Source organism: Protopterus annectens, chromosome 7.part0 (genome assembly GCF_019279795.1).
Source record: "Protopterus annectens isolate FY-2018-M chromosome 7.part0, PAN1.0, whole genome shotgun sequence".
In the NCBI taxonomy this organism is placed as follows: Eukaryota; Metazoa; Chordata; order Ceratodontiformes; family Protopteridae; genus Protopterus; species Protopterus annectens.
In genome coordinates, this window is record NC_056739.1 from 679,166,191 (window position 1) to 679,178,535 (window position 12,345).

Sequence of the window (12,345 nt, forward strand, 5' to 3'; positions counted from 1 at the left end):
CTCATATAGGCGATCTGTGAGTAACATAAGAAACAAAAGGCTCCATTCACTGCCCAGTCTGCAGATAACCCTACTTATGGGAGTTTTCTCAAACAGATAATACTGTGTAGACCAGCCATATCCACACACACCCTGTTAATCCGACATTACTCCAAATGCAGAAGAGCAACACTTACATTCTGTAGTCATGTCTGGCACATCTCCCTCCTGTCTGTTGACCTGTTTCCACAGTGTATGCTATTAGAGGTAAATCCCAATACCATCTGTGATGCTGTTTGCCAAACACCAAATTTAGGTCCTGCTCACAGTGAATGAAAAGGCCCAACACCAACATGATGTTCCTAGATATTGGAGTGTGTTTCCATGCAATTGGCTATGGGAATGTTACCACAGCTGTTCCACATGCAATCAGCTAGAGGGGGACTGCAATTCATGCAGAGGCTATCAGCTGATCATGAGCATCACTTACATAACACAAGCTGCTGCCTAAGCAAACCTGGTGTACTTCACATCCACTAGACAGGAAGTGAGAGAGACAGACAGAGACAAAGTAAATCAGGAAGGGGGTGGGAGAGTAAAACCTAAGCATATTCATCTCACACACCTATCAGTACAGGGTTTCAAACCCCTGACTGACTATGTATTGCTATCACATGTCTATGCAGTTATTGCATGCACCACATAGTTTACATGCTGGGGAGCTCTCCAAAGGTAAATCTAATGGTGAGTGACATCTGCAACAGTGATGTAGTTGCGATAAAGTAAGTGTACTACACGTGCCTGTCCACATGAATAGGTGTCAATGACAACACAGCCACACTCTCTCAGGGACTCACACATATTGACACACTTGGCAGGGTCAGGAATAGACTTCCTAACTAGCTAGTTTGCCACAATACAGTGATGTGCAGGTATCACATGCACCACAGGGGTTATCTGGATGTTATTTGGGCAAAGGGTATGTGAAGGTGTCTGACATCAGACACCATGCTTTAGTAGGCCAACGGGAATTGTAGTGAGTGTGAATGTAGTCGAAAGCATCATACTCCGCACACACAGACACAGGGTACCAGTAATGATGTGCATGGGTGCATTGCTTCACAGGTGTGTAGTGGTTGACTATGCCAGATGGCTGTACAAGGCTAGGTAAAGGGTATACCTTGGCATCAGGCCACGTGACAATGATCTGCAGTGTGGCTCAGGGGTGTAGTGTCTGGATTGGCCCACACAGGTGGGGATTGTATTCACCATCCAGTCACCTGGGTTACTAATGTGTGTGGCCAGTGCTGTGCAATGCTTACCATGTATGTGTTCTATAGTCCATGATATGGACGGTGTCTGGGATGTGCACACATCCCATATGCATTTTCAGTGACATGTGGAACTGTACCTGGGGTGTCTGGCCCATGTTGTGTACACAGATTGTTATCATCAGATGTGCCACTCCTGGCCTCATATGGCGGGGAACTGGTTATGGACACCAGGTTGACTCTGCACCTATATTGCTAGCATAATACAGATATTCCCTGGTGTCAGTGGCATCTTTCCATACAGGGCATGTATTTAAGGAATGGTATGTCCTTTGTGGGTCACATTTGATGGCACCACAGTTGTTGCAGGCATCCAGTGGGTAACATAGTGAAGGCACACTGTCTGCAATTATGTGCCCATTGTAGTGATAGGGCAGGGTGCCATGCCCTCTGTATTCAACTGCAATCACACCATGGTTACTATCTGTGTTCAATATGCAGGGTACTACCAACAAAGCGGTTGTTGCCTTGGCAAGTGTATTGGTGTATGAGACATGGGTTGAGAGTGTTCTCTGGGTAATACAAGGACTGCTTACTTTGCTCGTCAGGCCTTGATGTCACATGTAGGGGTATGGATTGACACCCCAGCCTCTCAGCTATTTGACATCTGTTATTATGCAAAACCCACTCCACAATGAGTCGAGTTGCTAGACACTCACAGCCACCTCCACACAGGATATAAACGACAAACACACACACACAGTTTCCATGTCTGGGATTAAAACTCCAACCTATCTAGTTTATCACAGTACAGCATTATGCAGTTATAGGATGTGCCACACACTTGCTATCACTGGGAATCAAACCCCTACCGAGCTACTATATTACACTTCACCATTACGCTGTTATAGGGCGCACCACAGATATTACTGGACTATGTTTTCCCCAAAGGTGTATTTCATTGGGAATGACATCAGCAGGCTTGCCAAAGAAGGCCAATGGAGGTTGTAGTAACTGTGAATGGCCTCAAAAGCATTGCTCCCTTCACAGACATCCACACTTGCCTTGTTTGGGAATAGAACTCCTACCAAACCCCTATATCACACTACAGCATTATGCTACTATGGGACGTGCCATGGAGATTACAGGGCTGTTATTTCTCCAAAGGTGCATTTCACTGGGAATGACATCAGCAGGCTTGCCAAAGAAGGAAAATGGAGGTTGTATTGACTGTGAATGGCCTCAAAAGCATTGCTCCCTACACAGACAAACACACACAAACATTTACACTTGCCATGTCTGGGAACAGAACCCCTCCCAAAATACTACATCACATGACAGCATTACACTGTTATAGGATGCACCACAGAGAGTACTGGATTAGTCCTGCTCCAAAGGTGTATTTCATTTGGAATGACATCAGCAGGCTTGCCAAAGAATGGAGGTTGTAGTGACTGTAATGGCCTCAAAAGCATTGCACCCTACACAGACAAACAAACATACAAACATCCACACTTGCCATGTCTGGGAATAGAACTCCTACCTAACTAGTTCATCACACTACAGCAGTACACAATTACAGGACACACCACAGAGATTACTTGGCAACTTTTTCTCCAAAGGTGTATTTCAAAGTGAATGACATCAGCAGGCTTGTCAAAGTAGGGCATTTGAATTGTAGTGAGTGTGACTAGCCTAAAAAGCATTGCTCCCTACAGAGACAGGCATGCACACAGTTGCCATGCTTTGGATTAGAACTCCTATCTAACTAGTTTATCACACTACAACATTACGCAGTTGTAGGACATGCCAAAGAGATTACTAGGTCACTTTTTCCCCAAAGGTGTAGTTCAAAGTGAATGACATCAGCAGGCTTGCCAAAGTAGAGCATATGAATTGTAGTGAGTGTGACTAGCCTAAAATGCATTGTTCCCTACACAGACACACACACACACACACACACACACAGTTACCATGTCTGGGATTAGAACTCCTATCTAACTAGTTTATCACACTACAGCATTACACAGTTATAGGACACGCAGCAGAGATTACTGGACTATTTCTTCCCCAAAGGTGTATTTCAAAGTGAATGACATCAGCAGGCTTGCCAAAGTATAGCATTTGAATTGTAGTGGGTGTGATTAGCCTAAAACATATTGCCTCTACACAGACAAACACACACAGTTGCCACATCTGGGATTAGAACACCTACCTAATTAGTATATCACACTACAGCATTACACAGTCATAGGACACCACAGAGATTACTGGGCTATCCCTTCCCCAAAGGTGTATTTCACAGTGACTGACATTAGCAGGCTTGCAATAGTAGGGCTATGGGGAGGGCAGTGTGTGTGCATGGGCCATAAAGCATTCTTCTAGTGGTAGACACACCACACACAGGCACCCACAGGTTTATATTCCGTAGATACATGTGCACCACTGCTAGATGACTACTGCCTTGTACAGTAATGTTGCAGATAGCACTAGCATCCAAGAGTCTATAATGCTGAGGGATAGGGATACCAGTGGCTAATTTCTACGGTGAGTGACATTTAGACATCATGTGGTTGTAGCCATCTTGCAGTGTGCTGGGTGGGACAGGCCTCATGATGGAAGGCTCTTTGTCACTGTCACTCTCTTCCACACATCTATGCCAATATTTTGGCATATTATAGTGTGTTGCCCTTGGATATATGTGTGTATTCCTATCCAATGTGTGTGCAAAGCATGACTGGTGAATACTGAGGAGTGTATGCACTAACATCTGCAACTGTCAGATGCGTCTATATCAGAACATCGAAAGTTCATACCTTCGAATATTCTTACATCGACCCCTATTCAGCAAATGCTGAAAATAGCAAAATGATAGATAACCAAATTTTTTCCTAGAAAAAGAATTTAGTTGTCCGTTTCTGTCGTTTTGCTATTTTCAGTGCTGTGGTGGAAAGTTACAGGTCGGGTTCAGGTAAGTGTGCGATTGGGCATGGGTTAGGTGAGTTAGGGTTAGGTTGCGAGGGAGGTATGTGTGCGATTGTGTGGAAGTGAGGGTTAGGGTGGGTTAGGTGAGTTAGGGTTAGGGCGTGGGTGAGGTGAGTGTGCGATAGTGAAGGACCTTAGGGTTAGGGTTTGGGTTAAGGTAAGTGAATAGTTAGTGGTGTTTGCACAGTTTAGTGTAGGGATAGCTGTAAGATTTTAAATGTATGTGTGTGGATTGCTGTTTTTTTGGTGTGCTTGTGTTGTGTGTATGTGTTTTGGAACAGCAAATTATTTCGTTAGGAAAAAATTTGCTGTTCTGAATGTTCGATGTTGTCAGCATTTGCTGATTAGGGGTTGATGTAAGAGCATTCAAAAATGTGAACTTTCGGTGTTCTGATATAGACCCCTGTCAGATATGTATGGTCCACTGTTATTGCTAGACATGGGCTTCATTTCTTTAAGTGTGAGCATGCCCAGTATGACCTTTCAGTATTTTGTTGTCTGACATTGCCTTCATTTCTCTAAGTGTGGAAGCATGCCAAGTATGCCCTTCTGTATTGAATGTGTGGATCCATTCCAAGTAGATTGTATTCCACTGCAGAATTTTGTGTTCTACACCTACAGCTAGCCAACTGTTTCTGCAGGATATCTGTACATCAGTTGGCAATATGGGGTCAAACTGGGCAGGGGATAGTGGGTACTGTAGGTAATTCTGTCTGTGCTGCTTCTGCTACATGGTCCTGGTGTTAGCAGAGATATTCAGACATATGTAGTGTTATACACTGTGATGTTTTATGTCCTTAAGTACTGTCAGGTAGACATTTTTGCTCACAGTGATGTCCTGGGGAACACAGGGTGAATGCAGCTGTGTCCAGTATTGTCGTCAAATGCCTACATATTCCTGCAAACTAATGCCATTCTAGAGGGAGAGCTGCAGACACTTGCTGCTGGGTCTGTGTAACCAGTTCAGCACTTTGCTACAGTGGTGGCAGAGGATCCCATACTTGTACATCCATCGACGTGATAGTATGGCATTATCTTGCTGTGGCAATACCTCACAGCTGTACAGATTCACACAGGTTACCCAGAGGCAGGGGTCATAAGTCAGGACATTACCCCTAATGTGGTGTATGAGCAGGTTTCTAGCCACCCATTTTTGTGTTTGCAGCCAGGGATTGTATGTGTACATGGCTGTGTTTTACTCTTCATACATTCCATACTGCCCATGCTCCCACCCCCCCATTATTCTATCCTCTTCCATACATGATGCAAACATTCTCTGATATTTTTCCTATAGTTATCACCTCATCAAAGCAGTGTATTGGCGTTGGTCCACAGTTCATGCAGTGGAACATGGTGGACATGTTACTGTGGTTTGTCCACATGGCCTTGCATATGGGTTCTGTGGACTGTGTTATGTTGTTATTTGGGAGTCCATGACATAACTTACATTGGCAGTACAGATGAAACCTAGACCTTTGGCAGAGGACTGTAGGCCATTTGTTAGTGATGCAGGGCAGCTGTAGCAGGCCATTGCATTCTGTCAGTCCTACAGTATCAGACTGCCATACAGTATATTCCCCTGGGGTGACAGGATAGTTGTGCTAGGTGTTCATGCCAATACTTTCTGTCAGTATTGATCAGGTGGTGTGGATGCTAGCAGGGTGCTGCTTACAGCTAGGGACACACTTGCATGGGACACCTGCACTGCATGCTGCATTCTTACGCTATTGCCATACACAGGTGGGGGTCATGTTGTACCCATTCCTTACAGCAGGGATAAGACCGGAGAGCTACCTGTGGGTGGTGGTTGGGTGAGCTGGGTGCATGTGTGCAATGGACACTACTTGCATCTGACTCACAGATATGCATGGGTCATTCCAATTATGCTGGCTTGTGCAGGGACATCAGCTGTTTCTCAATACATCATTGCTATGACATTTGTGATCTGCGAGTGTTTGGCCAGACAACATTGGTATTCCCTACTATAAGCCCAGATAATGTGATGCAAACCTGTCACATCATACATTGTCTGTCTGGGGTACTTTCCCCTGTCTACAGCTTATATATCTGACCCAACAGTCATGGCATGTCCATCTTTCAGATGGTGACAAATATTACCTCCATACATTTACAGTGGATTACTGCTAGAATGTGTTATACTGGGGAGCATTGTGTTTGGCATTGCAGTTGTGAAAACTTGGCCCAGTCATCAGCAGTACTGGGCAATGGCCACCAGGTCAAACCTCACCATGCATACATACTGACCACATTCACACAATATGAAACACACACCAGCCTAACACATGCATACCTGCATGTTGTACAAATGCTACAATCTATCCTGCAACCTTGGGCACCTCAGGTCATCTGAGCTCCGCTGGTATTATACCTACACATACATGTTACTACATTTCTATATCGGATTGGGGGGCACACCTGACTGTTACTACATTTCTGCATAGGATTGGGGGGGCACACCTGACTGTTACAACATGTCTACATTGGATTGGGGGTCACACCAGACTGTTACTACATGTCTACATAGGATTGGGGTGGCACACCTGACTGTTTCTACATTTCTACATAGGATTGAGGGGGCACACTTGACTGTTTCTACATTTCTACATTGGATTGGGGGGGCAAACCTGTTCTACATTCCTACATGGGATTGGGAGGGCACACCTGACTGTTTCTACATTTCTACATAGGATTGGGGGGCACACCTGACTGTTTCTACATTTCTACATAGGATTGGGGGCACACCTGACTGTTTCTACATTTCTACATAGGCTTGAGGGAGCACACCTGACTGTTTCTACATTTCTACATAAGATTGAGGGGGCACACTTGACTGTTTCTACATTTCTACATTGGATTGGGGGGGGAACCTGTTCTACATTTCTACATGGGATTGGGAGGGACACCTGACTGTTTCTACATTTCTACATAGGATTGGGGGCCACACCAGACTGTTACTACATTTCTACATAGGATTGGGGGGCACACCTGACTGTTACAATGCATCTACATTGGATTGAGGGGCACACCAGACTGTTATTACATTTCTACATAGGATTAGGGGGTCACACCTGACTGTTTCTACATTTATACATATGATTGAGGGGCACACCTGACTGTTTCTACATTTCTACATAGGATTGGGGGGCACACCTTACTGTTATTACATTTCTACATAGGATTGGGGGGGACACCTGACACTTGTACACATTTGCTATGAATGTACTGGTATGTCAGGTACTCCATTTCATTCTGTATTCTAACCTATCATGCTGACAAGAGGCATATCAGTGTACTACAGGTGTTAGGTTTGATTGACCTACATATCAGTTTCTGACTTCTTACTCTTCAGAACTAACATCCCACTGCCTGGCCTGATGTAGTCTGCCTGTGTAGGCCTTGGGGGGGGTTACCCATAGCCATCATTCAGAGGCCTTAGCATAGTCTTTGTTTGTGTTTGTCTACACCTGTCCTGCTGGCTGAGACTGTTGTTGGGTATGTGAACCTCCCAGCCTGGAATGTGTGTATCATATGGACACACATGTAGCCCAGCACATTTCCTGCAGTGGGTTTTGTCACCATGTGTAGTACTGGCTACTATGGTGACATCAGTATTTGTTACAGATCTCATGCTGCCACTATAAGTGTCTACTATCTGCTGGCATCCCATTCAGCCACCTGATTCCCTTGCATGCTCACATCTATACCATAGATACAAGTGACAGCACATACTACTCCATTCAGCAATTGGTAAGAAGAGTGACTTACCTTGTGGGTGTGCCAGTATTGAGGATGGTGCTGGAGGGGTGCCTATGTCGGATGCACACAGTACACTCCCTATACATGGTTGAGCACAGGTAGTGTCATGTTTGGCATCCCTTTTACTGTATGTGTGAGTCAGAGAGAGGTGCCATTCCCTGGGCCCCTACTGTGTCAGTGTATGTGCTATGCGTTGCCTCTTTGGTAAGGCCAGGGCATACTGGGCATGTCTCCTTCTGCCTACTGGGGCAGGCTCAGGTTGTTCCTCCTCTGAGTCACTCTGTGCCTGTGCAGGCCTTGGCAATGGTGGCGGCTGTGTGGCCCTGCCCTGTGCTGTTACTGCTACAGCTGTTTCTGCAGGATCATTGTGTAGCATGGCACATATGATGGCAATTTGAGTACATGTAGCTGGTCAGTACTGCAAGGCTCCACCGGATGTGTCCAGGCACCGGAAGTGTGACTTGAGCATTCTAAACACATGCTCTATTATAATTCTGGTCTGTGCGTGTGCCTCATTATGGAGTTCTTGTTTGAGTGTGTGTGCATTTCTGATGGGTGTCATCAGTCACGGCTCCAGTGCGTAAACAGCATCCCCCACTAGGTGACCATAAGGGATGTCCCCAGTGGCAAATCTCTGGTCCACCTGCGTCAGATGCCAGATGTGGGAATTGTGATAGCTTCCAGGGCAGCCAGCACACACACACTCATTATAATGCCCTGGGCTTTGCACACAACCTGGCAGTTGATGGAGGGGAACCCTTGTGGTTGATGTAGACCCTACCTCGCTTACCGGGTGGTGCTTTGATGCATATGAGCATGCAGTCTATAGCAACCACTACCTCAGGGTATTCTGATATTTGGTGGAAGAGACGCATATTGCTGTCCAATGCCTTATGGCCATTGGGGAAATATACGTGCTCACTGGCATGTGCTGACATGCCATCCAGGAACTTGTGGAGTACCCTGGATGCTGATGCCTGTGAGATCCCCATGATATCCCCAGTTGGCCTTTGGAAGGTACTTGTGGCTAGTATTCTTAGCCCTACAAATACCTTGGTGTCCACTGGGATGGGTTCCCCTCTGTTAGTTCTGTGTGTCAGGCATAGCCGGCACATCTCAACAATTTGCTGTAAGAGGTCCCTGTCCACCCTATAGAGCTCCACTATCTCCAGCTCATGTAGCCCCTGGTAGGTTACTCTGGGTCTGTACACTCTTCTCCTTCTCCTCACTGTTGGTTGGTCGACAGCATTCTCATCCTCACCACCCTCAGCCTCTTCCACATGTTGATGTATGATAGCTACTGCAGCCCCTATCATTTTGTTGTTTTTGTTTGTTAAAATGTAACTGCTTGCATACACTGTTGCTGTAGAGTATATGGGAAAAAAACAGAAGGAAAGGTGTTTGCATAGTTTATAGTAGTGTTCTGGGCTGGGCTGGTGTGCTGTCTGTGCAATTGGCTGATTCTGATACATTTCACCCGCCAGCTATGCTAGTTCTCCTTGACTACCTTCCCACTACTGTTTTCCTTTCTCATTGCCTTCCTGTTTAAGCCCAGGGGTGCGCCGTGCAAACACAGTGCTCAAATGTGCACAAAGCTGCTATTTCCTGGTTTACTTTCCTTTTTTTCCTTTAAAACCCAGTGCGTGGTGTACACACCCACTTAGGCAATGTAAACAGTGCTAGGCAGCCTCAGATACACCCTCTTGCTTAGCTCTGCTATGCTAAGGGCAAACCCAAGCCACAGGGCTCCAATCCACTTACAGTATGCCTGACACACACCCCTATGATGTCAGCTAACTCCTAGGCTTGCACCAAGCTATTCCTGCACTTACACTGTTAAGTGCTGACTAGCATTGAGGAGAAATCTGGGATTCAGTAACAGTCCCCTCATTTAAATAGGATTTCCTGCTAATGCATAGTTACATGTCCCACACTGGGCCTCCCCCCTTAGCCAGCATTATTCACTGGTCATGTTATCTTCTGCCTGCCATTGAGTATAATGGCAAAATAGTGATTTTGGTTTGAATGCTTATTTCGGGGTTTTTTTTTTTATTTTTCACCCGATCCCGTTTGTGGGCTGCTGCCCTACTCTTAAACATCCAAAATCAGCTAAAAAAAATAAAAGTATTTTTTTCTTTTTTTTTAAACTGTTTTCCATGCCACTGGACATATATTTGGCCACTGGCATCCTTTACACATTCTATACATTCTTTATTTTGAGCTGTCATGGGTCCGTTTTGTAGTTTGCAGAAATGTACTCGGCAACAAACTGAGTACATTTCTGCAGATTACACTAATCCTGCATGGCCGACTGCCAGCTTCCTGGATCGCAAATTCACCTCATTTGCCTGGTTTTCACCTGTAAATGGATAATTTGCATACAGGAGCTGCGTCCATGCAGGAATAGTGCTGGAGCCCTCATGCACATCCCTGCAGCTTATTACTGTATCGCACGGTGGACATATTGCCTCCTGAAGCTCCTGCACTGTTCCTGCACAACATGCAGGGCTAGCTGAATCCGGGGGAACATTTGTTTTAGGTACATACTGAGATATTTATATATATGTATGTATTGATTTACTTTTATATATATATATATATATATATATATATATATATATATATATATATATCAATCATATATGTGTATATTTTATATGTATATCTCTACATATATTACGTATTAATGTTTCAATATATATATATATATATATATATATATATATATATATATATATATATATATATATATATATATATATATATATATATATATATATATATATATATATATATACATATCTCCATACACATATACATTTATATCTATGTACAAAACTTGACTAATGTTAATAAACCTTTTCCATACTGTTGAATGACTCTGCTGAATGATATTTTTGAAAAAAACATCAGACATATCTGCAGTTCAGGTGGCTTAGTGGTAAATTGCTGTGGCAATGGTGTGCAGGGTCCTGGATTAAAGATTTGGAAGGGCTGATTATTTTGTTGCTGGGCAGAACAAGGGCTGTTGGATACAGAGTGATTAAGGCACTTTTAAGCAGTTGTAAGTGGGTTTGAGCAGCGGTAAGCAATGCTAACTTCCAGTTAACTATGCTGACAGACAGTTAGCCTTAAAAGTGCTTAACCCGTATAGGCATCCCTTAGGACCATGCAAACAGGCTAAGTCCCACTTACTACTGCTTACTCCCGCTTACCCCATGCTAATTTCTTTAAAAGAAATTAAAAAAGGGGTGATCGGAAAGTGGTGAAAAGGAGGAATGAAGAGGGAAAACAATATGAAAGATAGCTAGGGATATGCAGGATGGGTGTAGGGAAGGTCCATAGCTGTCCATTTCTTCTACAGCAACAGCTGTGCATGTATACTGAATTTGTTGGTATATTTGGACACTTAAACCCCTGAAAGAAGGGTGAGGACAACAATAATGTGCTGTGAAGCCAGTTAGACCAGATTACATGTGTCCAGTGGACACATGTGCAAAACAGACAGCTATGTATGGGCCAACATTTTTTGGGGAGCAGATTGCCCCCTTTCTTTAAGGTGAGAATGGGATGTTGGGGAAGGATAGTAGGTATATTTGGGGAGGTAGGTTGTAAGAAGACAGACAAGACAGCACACAGGGGCAGTATTTGACAGATGTGGGGGGTAAACACCTTGTACGGGGAGGAGTGCTTGTTAATCTGAAGCCCATGAGCCCCCAAATGGATACAGTGGGACTGAGGTCCCACCCATGGGCAGTCACCACTGCAGATCCATGGCCCCAATGGTGGTTGTGCTGGGGGCCGAGCAGGAGGGGCAGTCTGACCCTCTAAATGCTCCACACAGCCCTCAAGCTGGTGTAGTAGATTTCTCAATTCATTGTGGAGCTCGCTACGTAGCAGACCTCAGACCAGTCTTCAAGTGGCAGGATCCTGTCCATGCCCACGTACAGGGGGGGAACAAGCCACATCTCCTGAGGTGGTTCCACCTGAAGGTGGTGCAGGACCAGCGGATGACGATGTCTCAGGATGGGTCCTAGATGTGCTGGGGTCCAGTGCCATTGCACAGATGAGGTGGGAGAGGCAGATCCACTGGGATTGGCCTTCCCAGACATGCTACGGTGTTGCAGGTTTAGAACGCATGTTGGTTAGCAATGGTAAACACATTCCAGGATTAGTTATAACAGGATGCATGAGTATTCCTATTAACCCAAAACAACAGATTTGGAACATTCGCATAGCAAACAGAACACATGCATATATGGAACCACAGTGGACATTACACCGGCATGCAGGTTACATTGATAGCAACAGGCCACCAATGATAGTATTTGAA